Source organism: Bubalus bubalis, chromosome 16 (genome assembly GCF_019923935.1).
Source record: "Bubalus bubalis isolate 160015118507 breed Murrah chromosome 16, NDDB_SH_1, whole genome shotgun sequence".
NCBI classification, from domain to species: domain Eukaryota; kingdom Metazoa; phylum Chordata; class Mammalia; order Artiodactyla; family Bovidae; genus Bubalus; species Bubalus bubalis.
This window is the reverse complement of record NC_059172.1, coordinates 49453884-49476498: the sequence shown is the minus strand read 5'-3', so window position 1 is coordinate 49476498 and position 22615 is coordinate 49453884. Positions and strand designations below refer to the sequence as shown.

Sequence of the window (22615 nt, the reverse complement as noted above, 5' to 3'; positions counted from 1 at the left end):
TCACTATCTCCCGAAGTTTGCCCAAGTTCATATCCATTGCATTGGTGACACCATCCAGCCATCTCATCCTCTGACACCTTCTTCTCCGTCTACCCTCAATCTTCCCCAGCCTCAGGGATTTTTCTGATTAGTCAGCTGTTCAAATCAGATGACCAAAATACTGGAATTTCAGCTTCAGCATCAGTCCTTCCAATGAGTATTCAGGGTTGATTTCCCTTAAGATTGACTGATTTGATCTCCTTTCTGTCCAAGGGACCCTCAGAAGTCTTCTCTAGCACCACAGTTTGAAGTCATCCATTCTTCGGCACTTTGCCTTCTTTACTATCCAGCTCTCACAACTGTACGTGACCACTGGGAAGACCATTGCCTTGACTATACTGACCTTTGTCAGCAGAGTAATGTCTCTGATTTTCAACACACTGTTTAGGTTTGTCATAGCTTTCATGCCAGGAAGCAAATGTCTTCTGATTTCATAGCTACAATCACCATCTGCAGTGATTTTAGAGCCCAAGAAGAGGAAATCTGTCAGTCAGTTCAGTTCAGTTCACTTGCTGAGTTGTGTCTGATTCTTTGCAACCCCATGGACTGCAGCAGGCCAGACTTCCCTGTCCATCACCAACTCCCAGAGCCTGCTCAAACTCATGTCCATCGATTCAGTGATCCCATCCAAGCACCTCATCCTCCATTGTCCCCTTCTCCTTCTGCCTTCAATCTTTCCCAGCATCAGAGTCTTTTCCAGTGAGTCAGTTCTTCGGCCATCATGTGGCCAAAGAATTGGAGCTTCAGCTTCAGCATCAATCCTTTAAATGAATATTCAGGACTGATTTCCTTTAGGATGGGCTGTTTAGATCTCCTTGCAGTCCAAGGGACTCTCAAGAGTCTTCTCCAACACCACAGTTCAAATGCATTAATTCTTCAGTGCTCAGGTTTCTTTATGGTCCAACTCTCAAATCCATACATGACTACTGGAAAAACCATAGCTTTGACTAGATGGATCTTTGTTGGCAAAGTAATGTCTCTGCTATTTAATATGCTGTCTAGGTTGGTCATAACTTTTCTTCCAAGGAGCAAGCATCTTTTAATTTCATGGCTGCAGTCACCATCTGCAGTGATTTTGGAACCCAAGTAAATAAAATCTGTCACTGGTTTTATTGTTTTCCTATCTATTTGCCATGAAGTGATGGGACTGGCTGCCATGATCTTAGTTTTTTGAATGTGAAGCTTTAAGGCAACTTTTTCACTTTCCTCTTTTACTTTCATCAAGAGGCTCTTTAGTTCCTCTTCACTTTCTACCATAAGAGTGATGTCATCTGCATATCTGAGGTTATTGATATTTCTCCTGCCAATTTTGATTCCAGCTTGTGCTTTATCCAGCTGGCATTTTGCATGATGTACTCTGCATAGAAGTTAAATAAGCAGGGTGACAATATACAGCCTTGACGAACTCCTTTCCCAATTTGGAACCAGTTCGTTGTTCCAGGTCCGATTCTAACTGTTGCTTCTTGACCTGCATTCAGATTGCTCAGGAGGCAGGTAAGGTAGTCTGGTATTCCCATCTCTTTAAGAATTTTCCAGAGCTTGTTGTGATCTACACAGTCAAAGGCTTTGGCGAAGTCAATAAAGCAGAAGTAGGTGTTTTTCGGGAGTTCACTTGCTTTTTTTATGATCCAATGGATTTTGGCAATTTTATCTCGGTTTCCTCTACTTTTCCTAAATCCAGCTTGAACATCTGGGAGTTCATGGTTCACGTACTGCTGAAGCCTAGCTTGGGGAATTTTGAGCAATATTTTGCTAGCGTTTGATATGAGTGCAATTTCACAGTAGTTTGAACATTCTTTTGCATTGCCTTTCTTAGGGACTGGAATGAAAACTGACATTTTCCAGGGTTGTGGCCACTGCTGAGTCTTCCAAATTTGCTGGCATATTGAGTGCAGCACTTTCACAGCATCATCTTTTAGGATTTGAAGTAACTCAGCTGAAATTCCATTACCTCCACTTGCTTTGTTCATAGTGATGCTTCCTAAGACCAACTTGAGTTTGCATTCCAGGATATCTGGTTCTAGGTGAGTGATCACACCCTTATCTAGGTCATTAAGATATTTTTTGTATATTTCTGTGTATTCTTGCCATCTTTTCTTACTATCTTCTGCTTCTGTTAGGTTCATACCATTTCTGTCTTTTATTGTGCCCATCTTTGCATTAAGTGATCCCTTGGTATCTCTCATTTTCTTGAAGAAATCTATAGTCTTTCCCATTCTGTTGTTTTCCTCTATTTCTTTGCATTGATCACTGAGGATCAGTGCTTTCTTATCTCTCCTTGCTATTCTTTGGAACTCTGCATTTGATGGGTGTATCTTTCCTTTTCTCCTTTGCCTTTAGCTTCTCTTTTTTCTCAGTTAGGTGTTCTCAGAGAACCGTTTTGCCTTTTTGCATTTCTTTTTATTGGGGATGGTCTTGATTCTTCAGACACTCTGTCTATCAGATCTAATCCCTTGAATCTGTTTGTCACTTCCACTGTATAATCATAAGGGATTTGATTTAGGTCATACCTGAATGGTCTAGTGGTTTTCCCTATTTTCTTCAATTTAAGTCTGAATTTTGCAATATGGAGTTCTTGGTCTGAGCCACAATCAGCTCCCGGTCTTGTTTTTGCTGACTGTATAGAGCTTCTCCATCTATATTCTCCATCATCAGAATATATCAATCTGATTTCGGTATTGACCATCTGGTGATGTCCATTTGTAGAGTCTTCTCTTGTGTTGTTGGAAGAGGGTGTTTGCTATGACCAGTGTGTTCTCTTGGAAAACTCTGTTAGCCTTTGTCCTGCTTCATTTTGTATTCCAAGGCCAAACCTCCTGGTGCTCCAGGTATCTCTTGACTTCCTACTTTTGCATTCAAAAGATGAGAAGGACATCTTTTTTGGATATTAGTTCTAGAAGGTCTTGTAGGTCATCATAGAACCATTCAACTTCAACTTCTTCAGCATTACTGGTTGGGGCATAGACTTGGATTATTGTGATATTGAATGGTTTTCTTGGAAATGAACAGAGATCATTCTGTGTTTTTTTTTTTTTTTGAGATTGCACCCAAGTACTGCATATCAGACTCTTGTTGACTATGAGGGTTCTCCATTTCTTCCAAGCAATTCTTGCTCACATTAATAGATAGAATGATCATCTGAATTAAATTTGCCCATCCCGGTTCATTTTAGTTCACTCATTCCTGAAATGTCAGTGTTCACTCTTGCCATCTCCTGTTTGATCACTTCCAATTTACTTTTATTCATGGACCTAACATTCCAGGTTCCTATACAATATTGTTCTTTACACCATTGGACTTTACTTCCATCACCAGTTACATCCACAACTGGGTGTTGTTCTTGCTTTGGTTCTGCCTCTTCTTTCTTTCTGGAGTTATTTCTCCACTCTGGGCATCTACGGACGTGGGGAGTTCATCTTTCATACTGTTCATGGGGTTCTCAAGGCAAGAATACTAAGTGTTTTGCCATTCCCTTCTCCAGTGGACCACGTTTTGTCAGAATTGTCCACCATGACCTGTCTGTTTGGGTGGCCCTACATGGCATGGCTCATAGTTTCATTGAGTTAGACAAGGCTGTGATCCATGTGATTAGTTTGATTAGTTTTCTGTGATTGTGGTTTTCATCCTGTCTGCCCTTATCCTGTATGGATAAGGATAAGGGGCTTATGGAATCTCTCACTACTTCCACCTTTTCTGTCTCTATTTCCCACAAAGTAGTGGGGCTGGATGCCATCATCTTAGGTTTTGTTTTTTTTTTTTTTTTTTTAGTTTTAAGCCGCCTCTTTCACTCTCCTCCTTCACCCTCATGAAGAGGCTATTTAGTTCCTCTTTGCTTTCCACCATCAGAGTGGTATCATCGACATATCTGAGGTTGTTGATGTTTCTCCTGCCTATCTTGATTCCAGCTTATAATTCATGATGTGCTCAGTGTGTAGATTAAATGAACAGGGTGACAGCAGACAGCCTTGTCATACTCCTTTCTCATTCCTGAACCTATCAGTTATGCCCTATGGGTCCTAAATGTTGCTTCTTGACCCACATATTGGTTTCTCAGGAGACAGGTAAGATGGTCTGGTATTCACATCCCTTTAATAGCTTTCCACAGTTTATTATGATCCACACAGTCAAAGGCTTTGGTGTAGTCGGTGAAACAGAGATAGATGTTTTTCTGGAATTTCCTAGCTTTCTCTATGATCCAATGAATGTTGGCAATTTGATCTCTGGTTCCTCTTCCTTTTGTAAACCCAGCTTGGACATCTGGAAGTTCTTGGTTTGCATAATGCTTCTGAAGCCTAGCATGCAAGATTTTAAGCATGACTTTACTAGTATGAGAAGTGAGTTAAATTGTCTGATGGTTAGCACATTCTTTAGTACTTCCTTTCTTGGGAATCGAGATGAGGATTTATCTTTTCCAGTCCTGTGGCCACTGCTGGGTCTTCCAGATTTGCTGACATATTGAATGCAACACTTTGATGGCATCATCCTTTAAGGTTTGAATAGTTCTACTGGAATTCCATCACATCCACTAGCTTTATTAACATCAATGTTTACTAAGGCCCACTTGGCTCTCCAGAATGTCTGGCACTGGGTGGCTGACCACACCATTGTTTAATCTGGTTCATTTGGATCTTTTTTGTAGAGTTCTTCCATGTATTCTTTCCATCTCTTCTTGATCTCTTCAGCATCTACTAGGTCTCTACTGTTTATGTCCTTTATTGTGCCCATTTTTCAGCAAAATGTTCCCTTGATATCTCCAATTTTCCTGAAGAGATCTCTAGTTTTCCCCCTTCTGTTCTCTTCTAGTTTTACACTCTCTTCATTGAAGAAGGCCTTCTTGTCTCTCCTTGCTATTCTTTGGAAATATGCATTTAGTTGGATATATCTTTACCTTTCTTCCTAAGCTTTTCGCTTCTCTTCTTTCTTTCAATTTCAGTTTCAGTTCAGTCACTCAGTTGTGTCCAAGTCTTTGCTGCTGCTAGTCACTTCAGTCGTGTCCAACCATGTGCGACCCCATAGACGGCAGCCCACCAGGCTCCCCATTCCTGGGATTCTCCAGGCAAGAACACTGGAGTGGGTTGCCATTTCCTTCTCCAGTGCAGGAAAGTGAAAAGTGAAAGTGAAGTATCTCAGTCGTGTCCGACTCTTTGCGACCCCATAAATTGCAGCATGCCAGGCCTCCCTGTCCATCACCAACTCCCAGAGTTCACCCAGACTCATGTCCATCAAGTCGGTGATGCCATCCAGCCATCTCATCCTCTGTCATCCCCTTCTCCTCCTGCCCCCAATCCCTCCCAGCATCAGAGTCTTTTCCAATGAGTCAACTCTTTGCATGAGGTGGCCAAAGTACTGGAGTTTCAGCCTCAGCATCAGTCCTTCCAAAGAACACCCAGGACTGATCTCCTTTAGAATGGATTGGTTGGATATCCTTGCAGTCCAAGGGACTCTCAAGAGTCTTCTCCAACACCACAGCTCAAAACCATCAATTCTTCGGTGCTCAGCTTTCTTCACAGTCCAACTCTCACATCCATACATGACCACTGGAAAAACCATAGCCTTGACTAGGTGGACCTTTGTTGGCAAAGTAATGTCTCTGCTTTTGAATATGCTATCTAGGTTGGTCATAATTTTCCTTCCAAGGAGTAAGCCTCTTTTAATTTCATGGCTGCAATCACCATCTGCAGTGATTTTGGAGCCCCCAAAAATAAAGTCTGACACTGTTTCCCCATCTATTTGCCATGAAGTGATGGGACCAGATGCCATGATCTTGGTTTTCTGAATGTTGAGCTTTAAGCCAACTTTTTCACTCTCCTCTTTCACTTTCATCAAGAGGCTTTTTAGTTCCTCTTCACTTTCTGCCATAAGGGTGGTGTCATCTGCATATCTGAGGTTATTGATATTTCTCCCAGCAATCTTGATTCCAGCTTGTGCTTCTTCCAGCCCAGTGATTCTCATGATGTACTCTGCATAGAAGTTAAATAAGCAGGGTGACAATATAGAGCCTTGACGTACTCCTTTTCCTATTTGGAACCAATCTGTTGTTCCATGTCCAGTTCTAACTGTTGCTTCCTGACCTGCATATAGGTTTCTCAAGAGGCAGGTCAGGTGGTCTGGTATTCCCATCTCTTTCAGAATTTTCCACAGTTTATTGTGATCCACACATTCAAAGGCTTTGGCATAGTCAATAAGGCAGAAATAGATGTTTTTCTGGAACTCTCTTGCTTTTTTGATGATCCAGTGGATGTTGGCAATTTAATCTCTGGTTCCTCTGCCTTTTCTAAAACCAGCTTGACCATCTGCAAGTTCACAGTTCATGTATTACTGAAGCCTGGCTTGGAGAATTTTGAGCATTACTTTACTAGCGTGTGAGATGAGTGCAATTGTGTGGTAGTTTGAGCATTCTTTGGCATTGCCTTTCTTTGGGATTGGAATGAAAACTGACCTTTTCCAGTCCTGTGGCCACTGCTGAGTTTTCCAAATTTGCTGGCAAATTGAGTGCAGCACTTTCACAGCATCATCTTTCAGGATTTGAAATAGCTCAACTGGAATTCCATCACCTCCCCTAGATTTGTTCATAGTGATGCTTTCTAAGGCCCACTTGACTTCACATTCCAGGGTAATCTGACAGAATGTGGTCTACTGGAGAAGGGAATGGCAAACCACTTCAGTATTCTTGCCCTGAGAACCCCATGAACAGTATGAAAAGGCAAAATGATAGGATACTGAAAGAGGAACTCCCCAGGTCAGTAGGTGCCCAATATGCTACTGAGATCAGTGGAGAACTGAAGGGATGGAGCCAAAGCAAAAACAATACCCAGTTGTGGATGTGACTGGTGATGCTGTAAAGAGCAATATTGCATAGGAACCTGGAATGTTAGGTCCATGAATCAAGGCAAATTGGAAGTGCTCAAACAGGAGATGGCAAGAGTGAACGTCGACATTCTAGGAATCAGCGAACTAAAATGGACTGGAATGGGTGAATTGAACTCAGATGACCATTATATCTACTACTGCGGGCAGGAATCCCTCAGAAGAAATGGAGTAGCCATGATGGTCAACAAAAGAGTCTGAAATGCAGTACTTGGATGCAATCTCAAAAACGACAGAATGATCTCTGTTCGTTTCCAAGGCAAACCATTCAATATCACAGTAATCCAAGTCTATGATGCAACCAGTAATGCTGAAGAAGCTGAAGTTGAACGGTTCTATGAAGACCTACAAGACCTTTTAGAACTAACACCCCAAAAAGATATCCTTTTCATTATAGGGGACTGGAATGCAAAAGTAGGAAGTCAAGAAACACCTGGAGGAACAGGCAAATTTGGCTTTGGAATACAGAATGAAGCAGGGCAAAGACTAATAGAGTTTTGCCAAGAAAATGCACTGGTCATAGCAAACACCCTCTTTCAACAATACAAGAGAAGACTCTACACATGGACATCACCAGATGGTCAACACCGAAATCAGATTGATTATATTCTTTGCAGCCAAAGATGGAGAAGCTCTATACAGTCAACAAAAACAAGACCGGGAGCTGACTGTGGCTCAGATCATGAACTCTTTATTGCCAAATTCAGACTTAAATTGAAGAAAGCAGGGAAAACCACTAGACCATTCAGGTATGACCTAAATCAAATCCCTTATGATTATACAGTGGAAGTGAAAAATTTAATACAAAGGTAGGCAAATTTTTGTTACAGGTGTTTTGGAAGGCATTTTGGTACTTAAAAATGCCTTAGATTATTGACTCTCAGAGTTGGAAGGTCATTTAATCTAACCACTCACTTGAATCTTCTGTCATAAAAAAAAAAAAAAAAAAGGATGGGGATTAAAAGGAGAAATGGGTGTGGTTTAGAGACAGCTTTAAGCAGGATTTAAAAATTCAGCTTGAAAGCTTTTAAAGTCTAATTATGCAGGGAGGTGGCAGTGTTTTTATTTGCTGTTTACCTTTGATCTATAACCTATTTTTGATAGAGAAGGACATGCTCTGTGAAAATGTTTATGATTTCTTCATTCGATGTCAAGATACTTGTTTGAAGTTGCCTTGTAATTTAGAGGTTTTTCTTTTTGTAACTAACACTAATGCCTTGCTTTTGGTACTAGATTAATAGCAAGTTAGTCTGGATTTGGTGACTACTTTTGAATGTATAAATGATATAGTGAGTTTTAGAAATAGCTTTATTGTTCTGGGACAAATTAGACATGTTAAGGATTTAAAAAAATTCTAAATAACACCAGCTCATAAGAATAAAAAAGCAAAAATAATCCTAGATGTCACTCAGTGTTAACCTTTTCGTTAAATAGTATTTTACTTTCCGTGCGTGTGTACATATATACATACACATTTGATTTTCTTGTAATATAAATTGGCTCTTATTACACATGTTACATTTTTTTATTCAACAATATTTTGTGACCATCTTTTTGTGTCAATACAGATTTAAAAAATAATTTTTAATGAGTACAGAGTAGTGTTATATATATGTACCATAATTTATTTATGCAGGTAATAGGTTATTTCCAGTTTTGGGTTGTTAGAAAATGGTGTAATGAGCATGCATATTACATGTATATGTCTTTTAACATTTTTGTGTTTAGTTCCTTAGGATAATTTTTGGAAGTAGCCTTGCAAACTCAGAGGCTATTGATGTTAAAATTATTAACAGTCTATCGAATTACCATTCAGTAAAGTTGTACCCAATTTATAATACATGAAAGTGATTTTTTCCCCATCCTCACAAATGCTAATTTTTCCCAGTTTATAAGATATTTTGCCAATATTGTAGGTGAAAATATTTTATTTATAGTTAGTTGATTATTAGAGAGACTGTACATATTTTTGTTATTAAACATTACGTTTCTTCAGTTGTAGATTTCCTCTTTCTATTCTTTGTACATTTTTATATTGAAGTGTTTGTAGCCATGTACCTTTTACTTAGTAAATTAAGAAAGTGAAAAGGATTTGATAGCCAGATAATATGCAGAATGTCAGCTTCATGGTCAGATATAGTAGTCTATTGTCCAGGTTGGATTATTGTTTGAAAAATCTTCTAGGACAAAGGCCATGATTAAAAAAATATGTTCAGTTCAGCTCAGTTCAGTTGTTCAGTCATGTCCAACTCTTTGTGACCCAATGGACAGCAGCACGCCAGGCTTCCCTGTCCATCACCAACTCCCAGAGCTTACTCAAACTCACGTCCATCCAGTCGATGATGCCATCCAGCCATCTCATCCTCTGTCGTCCCCTTCTCCTCCTGCTTTCAATCTTTCCCAGCATCAGGGTCTTTTCAAATGAGTCAGTTCTTTGCATCAGATAGCCAAAGTATTGGAGCTTCAGCTTGAGCATCAGTCCTTCCAATGATTATTCAGGACTGATTTCCTTTAGGATGGACTGGTTGGATCTCCTTGCAGTCCAAGGGACTCTCAAGAGTCTTCTCCAACACCACAGTTCAAAAGCATCAATTCTTTGGCACTCAGTTTTCTTTATGGTCCAACTCTCACATCCATACCTGACCACTGGAAAAACCATAGCTTTTTTTTTTTTTTTTTAACTTTACAATATTGTATTAGTTTTGCCATATATCAACATGAATTCACCACAGGTATACACGTGTTGCCCATCCTGAACCCTCCTCCCTCCTCCCTCCCCGTAGAGGGACCTTTGTTGGCAAAGTAATGTCTCTGCCTTTTAATTTGCTGTCTAGGTTGGTCATAACTTTTCTTCCAAGGAGCAAACATGTTTTAATTTCATTACTGAAGTCACCATCTGTAGTGATTTTGGAGCCCCCCAAAATAAAGTCTGTCACTGTTTCCATTGTTTCCCCATCTATTTGCCATTAAGTGATGGGACCGGATGCCATGGTCTTAGTTTTCTGAATGTTGACTTTTTAAGCAACTTTTTCACTCTCCTCTTTCACTTTCATTCATCAAGAGGCTCGTTATTTCTTCTTCACTTTCTGCCATAAGGGTGGTGTCTTCTGCATATCTGAGGTTATTGATATTTCTCCCAGCAATCTTGATTCCAGCTTGTGTTTCATCCAGCCCAGCTTTTCTCATGATCCAAATAAGTTAAATAAGCATGGTGACAATATACAGCCTTGACATACTCCTTTATTGATTTGGAACCAGTCTGTTGTTCCATGTCCAGTTCTAACTGTTGCTTCTTTACCTGCATACAGATTTCTCAGGAGGGAGGTCAGGTGGTCTGGTGTTCTCATCTCTTGAAGAATTTTCCACATTTTGTTTTGATTCACACAGTCAAAGGCTTTGGCATAGTCAATAAAGCAGAAGTAGATGTTTTTTCTGGAACTCTCTTGCTTTTTCGATGATCTTGAGGGTGTCGGCAATTTGATCTCTGGTTCCTCTGCCTTTCCTAAAACCAGCTCAAACATCTGGAAGTTCACGGTTCACATATTGCTGAAGCCTGGCTTGGAGAATTTGAGCATTACTTTGCTAGTGTGTGAGATGAGCAAAATTGTGCAGTAATTTGAACATTTATTGGCATTGCCCTTCTTTGGGATTGCAATGAAAACTGACCTTTTTCCAGTCCTATGGCCACTGCTGAGTTTTCCAAATTTGCTGGCATATTAAATGCAGCACTTTCATAGCATCATCTTTTATGATTTGGAATAGCTCAATAGGAATTCCATCACCTCCTCTAGCTTTGTTCATTGTGATGCTTCCTGAGGCCCACTTGACTTCACATTCCAGGATGTCTGGCTCTAGGTGAGTGATCACAGCATCGTGATTATCTGCGTCATGAAGATCTTTTTTGTATAGTTCTTCTGTGTGTTTTTGCCACCCCTTCTTAATCTCTTCTGTTTCTGTTAGGTCCATACCATTTCTGTCCTTAATTGTGCCCATCTTTGTATGAAATGTTCCCTTTGTATCTCTAATTTCTCGAAGAGATCTGGTCTTTCCCATTCTATTGTTTTCTTCTATTTCTTTGCAGTATATTTATTTGTAAATTGAGATGTAATTGACATATTTAGCATTGTATTAGTTTTAGTTGACAGTGTCATTTTGTTTATTTACAAAATTTGTGTTTGTATTGTCAAGTGCAATCTTTATCCATGATCAATATTTCCTGAATGCATGAATGAACTAGCAGAGGAATGGAATAATCCATGGTGATTGGGTGTTCTGAAGATTCATTTTACTAAAAAATTGTGATTTTCCAGAACAGATGGTATTTCCATCTCTATCTTCTTACTTTTTTGCTGTTCCTCAGGACCAAAGTGGCCACTGGAAAAAAACTCTGGAAATGTTTTTTCAGCTTAAGCTAGTCTATTAATAGTTCTTAAATAAGTAGCTTACTTCAAATTGTGTACTAATTCTTGTGAGTTAATTCTTAATCCTTTGCTCATCATAAAATGTTGCTTATTTCTAAATTCTCTACAGAAGAAAGTATGCTTTAAAGTCTATTTCTAAATTTTATTGGAGTATAGTTAATTTTCTTTCTTTTTTTTTTTTTGTTAATTTTCAACATTGTGTTAGTTTCAGTTGCACAGCAAAGTGATTCAGTTCTGTATATACGTTTGTTCATTCTTCCTTAGATTCTTCTCTCATGTAGGTTGTCCCAGGATATTGAGGTGAATTTCCTGCACTATACAGTGTGTCCTTGTTGGTTATCTATCTTACATATAGTAGTGTGTGTTTGTTCAGTCCAGGCTCCTGAGTTACCCTCCTCCCTAGGAATCCCCTTTGGTAACCCTAAATTTGTTCTCAAATCTGTAAGTCTGTTTCTGTTTTGCAAATAAGTTCATTTCGTATTTTTAAAAATTAGATTTCACATATGAATTATCTCATATGGTATTTGTCTTTCTCTGACTTACTTCACTTAGTATTTATTTTTATAAATGAACTTGGTAATTTTTGAAGTTTATACTTTTTAACTTGTTTGCTACCAGATTCATGGTATAAATCAGTTGATAATGAAATTCATAGTTGCTTTTAAAATATGCAGCAAGACTAGATTGATATGACAAATGAGATTTATTGATTTCATATTGACTCATGTTAAAGTATTGTTGTTTGTTCACTAAGTTGTACCTGACTCTTTTGTGACCCCATGGACTGTGGCCTGCCTGGCTCCTCTGTCCATGGAATTTCCCAGGCAAGAATTCTGGAGTGGGTTGCCATTTCCTTTTCCAAGGGACCTTCCCAACCCCAGAGATTCAACCTACATCTCCTGCATTGGCAGGCAGGTTCTTTACCACTGAGCTACCAGGGAAAGTCCATGTTAAAATGTTATTTGTTTAAATCTCTGCAATCTGACTTACTCTAAATTTAAAATATTTCCAGAGTTCATAATCTTAACTACTAAAGAGTCCAGTGATTCAAAAAGCGAGACATGTCAGTCACAATATTTTATGGATGCATTTTATTTTGAGAAACGCTGGGCTGGATGAAGCACAAGCTGGAATCAAGATTGCTGGGAGAAATATCAATAACCTCAGATAAGCAGATGACACCACCCTTATGGCAGAAAGTGAAGAAGAACTAAAGAGCCTCTTGATGAAAGTGAAAGAAGAGAGTGAAAAAGTTGGCTTAAAGCTCAACATTCAGAAAACTAAGATAATGGCATCCAGTCCCATCATTTCATGGCAAATATATGGGGAAACGGTGGAAACACTGGCTGACTTTATTTTTGGGGGCTCCAAAATCACTGCATATGATGATTGCAGCCATGAAATTAAAAGATGCTTACTTCTAGGAAGGAAAGTTATATCCAACCTAGATAGCATATTCAAAAGCAGAGACATTACTTTGCCAACAAAGGTCCATCTAGTCAAGACTATGGTTTTTCCAGTAGTCATGTATGGTTGTAAGAGTTGGACTGTAAAGAAAGCTGAGCGCAGAATTGATGTTTTTGAACTGTGGTGTTGGAGAAGACTCTTGAGAGTCCCTGGGACTGAAAGGAGATCCAACAAGTCCATCCTAAAGGAAATCAGTCCTGGGTGTTCTTTGGAAGCATTGATGTTAAAACTGAAGCTCCAATATTTTGGCCACCTGATGCGAAGAACTGACTCATTTGAAAAGACCCTGATGCTGGGAAAGATTGAAGGCAGGAGGAGAAGGGGATGACAGAGGATGATATGGTTAGATGGCATCACCGACTCAATGGACATGAGTTTGGGTAAACTCCAGGAGTTGGTGATGGACAGGGAGGCATGGTGTGCTGCAATTCATGGGGCTGCAAAAAGTCGGATACGACTGAGCAACTGAACTGATACTGAACTGATTTATTTTGCCCTTCATTGTTTCAAGGCAAATGAAGAAATGGGATGTATTGTGGATGTTGCATAATTCCAATTTATACTTTTTTAGGATAGTTGCTAGAAACACAGGTGAGATCATTTTAAAAATATGTGAGTGCTTAAGATTCCTTTTGGGTTCTTCCAAAGTTTAGGCTTTTAGATAAATAGCATTGTGCTGGAGATTTATTTTTTGGATAACTTAATAGTTATAATTTATAATTCAGGGTTGGATAAAATGTCAGAATAGCTTATATCAGAACCAGCATTCTTTCCTGGCTTTGACTAGTACACAGCGTGTATCCACACAAGGTTGTCCCTATGTGGGTTTAGGTGGTGTCCCACCTAAAACTGTTCTCTTGAATCCTGAAACATCAGAAAGCCATGAGGAGGGAAAGGGTGTAATACCAAAAATAATTGATAGAGCTACCTTCCTCTGGGCAGACTGTCCTGTACTTCGTGCGTCCATAGAAATAATGAGTTGTTGGAAACTGATGAAACTGGATTGGGGAAGCCTGAGTCATCACTTCCTACTAGAGGAGGAGGTCTGGTGAGGAAACCTAATCGATGTCTTACTCATGGATATTAAAGCTAACTAAATGCCCAGGACTTTATTACTTATCAATCCTGACTAGAAAATTGAATAAAGTATATGCATCACTTAGGCAAAACCATATTATAGGAGCTGGGGAAGGGCTGAATTGTATATTTATTTCATATCTCAACTTAATTCCAGATCCCAGTACCTAATCTATCATGATTGAGGGTGGGAGGAGAATGGGGCAATAGAGGATGAGATGGTTGGACGCCATCATCGACTCAATGGACATGAGTCTGAGCAAACTCAGGGAGATAGTGAAGGACAGGGAAGCCTGGCATGCTGCAATCCATGGGATTGTGAAGAGTCAGACATGACTGAGTGACTGAAGAACAACAGCAACAACAACAATAATCTATTATGGCCATTTGTGGTATAAATGCAATGTTGGAAGTAGTAGTTCCTATAAATGATGTTGAACGAGATCCATTTTTTTTCTTTACTTTTTTTCTAAATGAATTTTATTTAAACCTAGTTAGCTAACTAGATTTAAATCTAGGTTAGTTAACTAATCTAGATGTTTACTGGCTGAATTTAAAATATGTGGATTGAATCAAACCAATTCCCAGAGTCTAGGAACGTTTCTATCCTAAATTAGGAACCCAAGTTCCATTATTATTTTCAGTTGAACACTACTCATAGCCATCCTCACATTTTGGAAAGAATACAGCTTTTGCAACAAAGTTTCTTTGTTTTCGTTGAACCAAAAATGTGCTGTATTTAGACCAAACAATAAAAATAAACTACCAAACTACCTTCTAATGCATGGGGGTTCTGGAGAGAGGAAACCATAGATATTTAGAGGCATAAAGTGAGTCATTGTGCTAGTTAAAACTTTTTACAAGGCTAGCTCTGTGTGTTTGAGTTGCATCTGTTACCTCTTCAGCCAGAACTAAAGTGTGTACAAGGAAAAGAATTTTGCATTGAATTGTGGCTCATACAGAATGCCTTGTATATAGCCTAAGCATCTAAATGGATTCCACATCTTAGGTAGAACTAAAACTGCATCTTTTCTTATTTATTCTACCTACAAGTTATGTTCTGTTGGACATATCCAAGTTATCTTCTGTGAAGCTAATTCATTTTCACTTGCAGACCTAAATTAATCATGTTTTTCAAATGTAACTTGTAAGCCTGTGTTGCCTTAAATTTTTTCTTGCTTTTGTTTTTACTTATTCATATTTTTAAACACCTACTTTATTACTGACAATATTTTAAAAGGGGCAATGGAGATATTGTATTCTTCAGAGACGAACAATGAAATAATTGTTTCTTTTGGTATTATCTTGGAAAAAATTGTTAGAGTAGACAACTGCCTGAGTTAAAAATAGTATAATTTGTAGCCAGAATGTATTCTTTAATAAAGCATGTAAATACAATTTACTAATCCTTTTTCATTTCGTTTTCTTTCTAAACTTTCAGGTCACTTTCATGAATTCAAAAGCAATTTACCAGTGATTTCTGGGTGCTGGGGCTGATTTTTTTGTGCATATTTGTAAGTATTGGTTCATTTATTATTCTTATTACTCTTCTCGTTGTGTAATGAAACAGTTACAGTGTTTTTAAAGTATTATTAGTTTTTTAAAAAGTGTTTTCTTAAAAGGAGTATAGAAGAATATCAAGTGGAAACAACAAAAAAAATTCTCAATTTGTTGTGATTTTCAGTGAAATAACACAATGGCAGGGCCAACTAAAATAGACTGAAAGAATAAGCATCTTACTATTTGAAGATGGGGCTCAGTTGTAGGAATGGATTAACTTAAAGGGGCTAGTCTATATACACATGAATAATTTACCCTGAAAATTATTTACCTTGAAAAGTGCTACGAGCCTGCACTCATTGAAAAGATGTGAGATGATACAGAATTCAAAGAGCTGTCAGTACATGAGGAGATTATGTACTAAGGAACCAAAGACTCATTTAGTGAATGTATAATGTATATCAGAATCGAAGTATTCCTCCTACCTTCTTCACCATTGTCAAAATGCTATTATATTTTAAATGGTATTTTGAAGAAGGAAGATACTGTTTCTCAGGAAAGAAGGTCAATTTCAAGAAAAAAATTGAATGAACTTTGGTCAATGAAAATACTTTATATTGTTATATATTTATTAATATAAATGTAGTTTAGAGTATGTGGCAGATATTAAAAATGTCCGTATGTATATAAAATCATATTTAAGTAATTTGAGTTTCAGATGTATTTATGTGTGTGTGTGTGTGCTCAGTTGCTTCAGTCATGTCTGACTTTTTGCTAAACCATGGATGGTAGCCCACCAGCTTCCTCTGTTCATGGGATTTTACAGGCAAGCATACTGGAGTAGATTGTCATTTTCTCCTCCAGGGATTTATATGTGTACATTGTTGCAAACCATTGGTATCTAAGGTGTTTTTTTTACATTTGGAAACAACAAAGACAGAGGAAACTTCTCTGTACCCCTATAAAGGAGCTTTAGGCAGTACACTTCCAGGAAAGTATTTGGAAAAAAAGTAATATTATAAATTAGAGTTTAAGTGATTCAGTATTTAAGGTGGAGAGCAGTAAAAATTCCTTTGAAATCAGTTTTACCTTTCTTCCAGTAGCAGCATTGATTTGGGGCAGGTATTTTGAACCATCTTAAAAACTAAGTGTGAATATTTAATATAGTTTAATAAATTTTGTATATTTTTAATGCCTTAAGAATAAATAAGATGCTGTTCTTATGAGACTATAAATTCACATTTTATTATTTGTAGACTTAATTCTCATGTAAAACACAAAATATTAAACTCCATGGTTCATTTGGATTAAATATAAGCTTTCAATTTCTGCAAGGTATCATAGTGAGGATTAGGAGGAGAAGAAAATGGAGAAATGTAAAGTATCTTTGAAGGGCTCTTGAGAAAAAGGATGATTCCAAGGAGCTGAGCTTATCCTATTAGAAATCTGAGTGGAGGGAAATAATTTTGAACTTTGTCAAAATAAATTTGACAAATCCCATCATTGTTGCTTTATCCTTTCTTTTACCTCCTTTCTCCCTTTTCTCATATCATTCAGTCATTTCTTGTAGTAAGTTTTTAGGATGATTAATTTTTTAGAGCTGCAAACATAAGATAATTACCAGGATTTCAACCAAGATGGCTTTAATTAAAATAGAGTTTACATTTCTCATCACCTCAAGGCTGTATTTCCTGACTTTTTTGCTTCTCCTCTCCTACAATCCCCCAACCAGATATACATAGACTAGCTTTGAACAGAGGTGATCCAATTAGCTGAGATTTTTTTCTTGTGATCTAACAAAGAGAGAGGGCTTTCCTGGTGGCTCAGTGGTAAAGAATTCACCTGCCAACGCAGGAGAATTGGGTTTGATCCCTGGGTTGGGAAGATCCCCTGGATAAGGAAATGGCAACCCACTCTAGTATTCTTGCCTGGAAAATCCTATGGACAGAGAAGCCTGGGTGGGCTATAGTTCACAGGTTGCAAAAGAGATGAAAAGACTTAGTGACTAGATAACAACAAAGGAGAGAGGCTAAAAATAGAAAGGGCACTGTGGGTATAGTTTTCATATGGTTATTTCTGGAGTTCAACTTAAAAAAAAAAAAAAACTCAAAAGACTTCTAGTCAGATTAGTCAGATTTTGTCTAATAATTTAAGTAAAAGTCATAGTAATCACATATGCCTAAAGTAATTGTTTTCCAGACTTGAGAATTTCTATACAATAATTTAGGCTATGGAGTTTGTCATTTCTTTGGTCACTGGTCTCAAGCTTTGTTATGGGCCATCTCCCTTCCAACTGTGGAACCTTCTTATTAAAGAAATGTAGCAGGATACCATGACTAAGATAAGTCAAATAAAATTAACATGGCATCCAGAATGCTTGCATTTTCTTTTAATTATTGCAGAAACTGTCTGCCACTTACACTGAATATTGAGGCAGCTAAACATTTATTTAGTTTACCCTAAAAACAAGCAAATGGGATCAGTGACAGTGGCTTCGTTTAGGAACTTTAATTTCCATATTTTGGAACTGCTTATTTGTTACATGATCTAAGACAGAAAGTTATACCTCATGGCCATGGAAGGTTTCTTAATAAGGTGTGCAGAAGCTGGTCTGTGAGATAAGAAAGGTGGGATATTGTTTTGCACATCCATAATGAATAGACCACACCAAAGGTGTGTGAGAACCGATTAGAATCTTACCCACGTATATCTACTACCTAGGTTAGAGCAGGAAAACACTGTGAAGGAAAATTGTTATCTTTTCAGAAACTGAAAGCATTTTATTCTAGTTTTTTTTTTTTTTCTTTCTTAAAAATAAAGCCACCTTTTTCCTTTCCCCAAAATAGGCATTGTATAAGAAGACCTTGTTTTGCATGTTAATGATTGGTGAAAAACATCAACAACAACAAAACAGAGATAGAACTGCTTTTTCAGATTCCCACGTCTTTTTAGAAATTTGCTAGCAAATTCCCTTTTTATAAAATTTGTCTCTGTTCATGGTTTCTAATAGCAAGATCCAAAATTATTTTATTGTCTAGTATAAAAGATGATTATTGCTTAGCTCCATGCTTCAGTTAATAATAACAACAATGTCTTAATCTGGTATAACACTTGCTTTTGCAGACATTTAATTGGCTAAATTTCATAAAACTCTGAGGTGAGTAGGAATTATCCTTATTTTTGCAAAGTAGCAGGACTCAAACTGAGGGATTTAGTATAAATTTAGTGCTTTTTCCATAACACCAATCTATCCTCTTTCAGAGAGTATTGTAGGTCTCTTTCTCTTGTTGTTTGATCACTACCTCAGTCTCTACTTGGTTGCTGTACAAATATTTTTGAAAAGTTTAAGCAGAGCAAGTCAGGGAGGAGATTGTGGAGAGCCATCTACCACTTTATTTCCTCATGTTCCTGGATCATTTGCTCCTCCCTGGCATTTTCCTGTCCCCTTATTTCCAAACTCCACATGCTATGTTTCAGCTGAAATTTTTTGAATTGCATAGATTTTTAGGAAACAAACAAAAAGAATCATGAAATCATCTTTTTGTGGTATTTTAAAATGGAGAGAAATTTGTTTCAAACTGAGCATAGCCCAGACCAAAGCTCCTTCAGTGAGAACATCTGTGATTTTAAGGACAAGTAGGTCTAAATGCATTATCTTTAAAAATATTATTCCAGGCTAATCTTGACATAGAGCAGGTAAATAAAAAAGATGAGCTGTGAAAATCCACAAATAGGGCTTGAATGCCATTTTCCATGACAACGGGAGCTGCCCCATGAAAGCATTAATGCCAGGAATGTAAGGAATTTAAAATTGTGCCTTCTCAGTTTCACAGTTGTGTGCTCATGTTAATTAGAGATATACTGACATTTGGAGTATCTACATTAATACATACAGCTACTATACATTTGTGAACTGTGGCCAGAAATCTACTTTAATTGAAAGCAGTTTGCTAATTTGAATGTGTATATCCATTACATTTTAAGCTTTTAAATTTTATATACTGGTGCCCTTAGATAACTTGCTCTTTCTATTCTCTCCACTTTCTGTTTCTAATTTATACCTGAAAGGACAGCCTGGTCTATTTTTAATCTCCTAGTGGTGTTTTCGAACAATATTGATGGAATTTTGAGAAAAAATGGTTTTTAAATAGTGTCCTTATATTTGCTGTACTTTGAATCTCTTTTCACTCTCTGACTCTCTAAATTGTTGGTTTTTCTTGCAAACTTTTAAGGTGGCCTGCCACCGAAATAAGGTAGGATTTAGGTTTATGGAATTTGCTTCACTGGCTATATTTAAGTACTAAAGAACTACTCTTCATGGTCATACTATGGTTTTAGCCAGAAGAGCCCAGTTTTAGAGACGTTGATGAGATGAACAGTGAAGAGGCATTCTGATTTTTCTAGTACAGCTGAGTTTCATCCTTCCTCTTGATGTCAAGCCGTGTATCTTAATTTTTGATTTGCAAACATGTTCACAATAGCTTGATGACTTCTTGAATCATCTTTAGCCCTAGAGTTTTAGTTTGTCTATCTTAAAGGAAAACTTTGCATCTGTTTTTTTGAAAGTTTGTGTTTCTTAACAACCTGCCTGTCAGGATTTTTAACCCAATTGTTTTGTCCTTTTTGTCTAATGAAACTCCACACTTACTTTTTGGACGAATCCCTGTGTACTTATTACACAAGACCACTTAGAAAGAAACTTCCTTTTTGTATCACCAGAATAAACTGCTCTAAAAATTTGTAATACTCTGGACTTATTTCATTAAACCATTTTACTGGCACCATTAAACTACTAAGACCTGGGACCATTAAAGCTTACTCAGTACTATTATTATTATTGTGGCCTATTTTACCCTTTATTAATTTTTTTACTGTACTAAGTTCCTCTGCTCTTTATTTTTCCACGTTACTTACTACATATTGTGCCATCACAGCACATTTGGTAATTTCGAGTTAATTGCTCAATTATCAGTGATAGTCATGAAGCACTGGAAACATGTGCAGTGGAGGATTTTAAAAATTTCAAAATAAGTTGGTGTGTCATAATCTTAAATGTGAAACATGCCAATATCTGCAGTCATAAAAATACACTGCCTGAGCTAGGCATTTCAGGGAAGGCAAAAACCTACTCTTAAAATCAGGGCTTTTGTCTGGCACTGAAGTGTTTCATCTTTGCTAATTTCAAACAACGTATCTAAATTTGATCTTGGTTTCCTTTTCAACTCTAAAAACTTGGTTGTGATAATAAGGGAAAAGGGAAGTAAAATTGTATTGATTCTGTTTGAATGTTTTAGTGGAACCTCACAATCACGATATTCGCTGTCAAGTGGAATTTGGGGTGAGGTGGATCCATACTGGATGTCAGTCAAGGAAGCTGACTTACTAAAGAAGCAGAGTGGTCTCTTTATAATGTTTCTGCACTCATTAAGGCAATCCTCTAATCAGAGGACAGTGTTTCAGTGAAGATAATATGTCGATGATTTATTTACATTGAAAGACCTCATGAGAACAATGACACTTCGGGGACTTTTTCTGTGTCTTACACAGTAATATTCTCAGATGCCTTCAAGATAATTTTACATTATGGCAAAATAATTATTGTAACTCTTTTGGCAACTAGGCAAACTATCATTAAATTTTGCATTAGTATTCAGTTTAGGGTTTGCTCTAAACTAATATAGTGCCAACAGCTCTTTTTTAGATGCTATTATGGTTCTTTCACATTTTTATAGAACTGTAGTAAAGCTGAATTTACTGGCTACATTTGAAGGTGGAGTAGAACTGCACAAGAGTCAACATTAAAGTGATTCAGTGCCCATTGGAGAAAAATTCTTCTTAACTTGAGATTGGAAACAATGTGGGGCTTGAGGGCAGTTTGCTAAGAACAGCTAATAAATTTGAATATTCCTCCCAAAAGCTGCTTTCTGAACTTGTTTATAACCAAGAAGATAGGCTTTATCATCTTCCAGTATTCTTGCATACACTTTGTTAATATTTAAAGGAATTAAGTACATATGGAGAAGGGGAAATAAAGCCATAATTTGAACTGAGTGGTGGTCTCAAATACAGGGAAGCAAGGGAGTGTCCATAAATGTACTAATTATGCACAGATTCCTACTAGCTATTATTCTGTAATACAGTAATCTTTAAGGTGGGAAATATTGTCATGTTTATAATTCAGGAAAAAATAAAACCACCGATTTATTCAAGCATTTAGAAATATTTTAGCAACTACTCAGTTTGTAAAGATTGAATAATTAACAAAATCTAGAGCATTTTGTTGTACGTTTGTCTCTATATATAACTTTTAGCACATAGTTTTATCTGAAATACATATTTTATGTTATCATGGAGTATGGGTATAAATGCTTGTCATTTCACCAAATTTTTGCTAGTGTCAAAGATTAAAATGTGAGTGAAATATTTCCAGTAAAGATAAAAGCATTTTCTGCATTCTCTTTCTCCCTTCCTTCATCTCTCTTTTCCTTTTGCCCTGTTTTCCGCCTCTCTCTCTTCATATTTCTTACTGGAGTTTTTCAAAGATGCAAGGCAATTATTATGTAAAAAGGTTAATTTCCTAAGCATTATCTCCCATCAATGACTGGCAAAAAAGACATCCTTAATGTTTAATGTTAATCAAAAAGTCTATCCACATGATAAAATTCTTGTTTGTATTATTATTTGCTTAGCAAGTACTTTCAAGAGGAAAAAAGATGATCACTAACATAAGGATTTAAAAATTGATTTGTTATGGAGAGTTTATGTGGGTGGAGTTTTCTTTGAATACAGACTTACTGGAGTTAGTTCTTTCTCTTTCTTTTCAACTCACACAGTTTTATATAAGCTTAAGTGAATTAATTCATTAATAAAAGCAGATTTTCTATTTTTATTTCACCTTTGGGCTCTTTTATACCTTTGGAAAGCACAAATACAACAAAACGGTATGTTGGACACTTAATTATTTTTACCTTTTTGACCCACCTATAGTAGATAATTAAGCATTAGCATCAATGGACTCCAAGTCTGTACCCCTATAACTGACTACATTAGTCAGACTGTAGATTATTTTTTTCTTAAAGCTATGACAGCTGGTAACAAGCCTATGACTTGGTTTCAGTTATTACCACTTGTGTTCTGAGTTTCACTGACCGTAGTATAGAAGAAATACAGATGTTGTTCTCTTGTGAATGTAATTTTTCTTCCAATTATTACATATATATGGCATCATCAATTATAATGGGTTA

The 22615-nt window shown here is 37.2% G+C and overlaps 1 protein-coding gene across 16 annotated transcripts in view; it reads left to right on the top strand.

Moving 5' to 3' along the window:
• Nucleotides 1-22615, top strand: part of SOX6 (SRY-box transcription factor 6) — a 716878-nt gene that overhangs the window by 129276 nt on the left and 564987 nt on the right. For all 16 annotated transcript variants that reach the window (XM_045162970.1, XM_045162964.1, XM_045162959.1 and 13 more), the window contains exon 2: nt 15313-15385. The gene's annotated coding sequence lies outside the window, so the exon portion shown is untranslated. The remainder of the gene's footprint in view (nt 1-15312; nt 15386-22615) is intronic.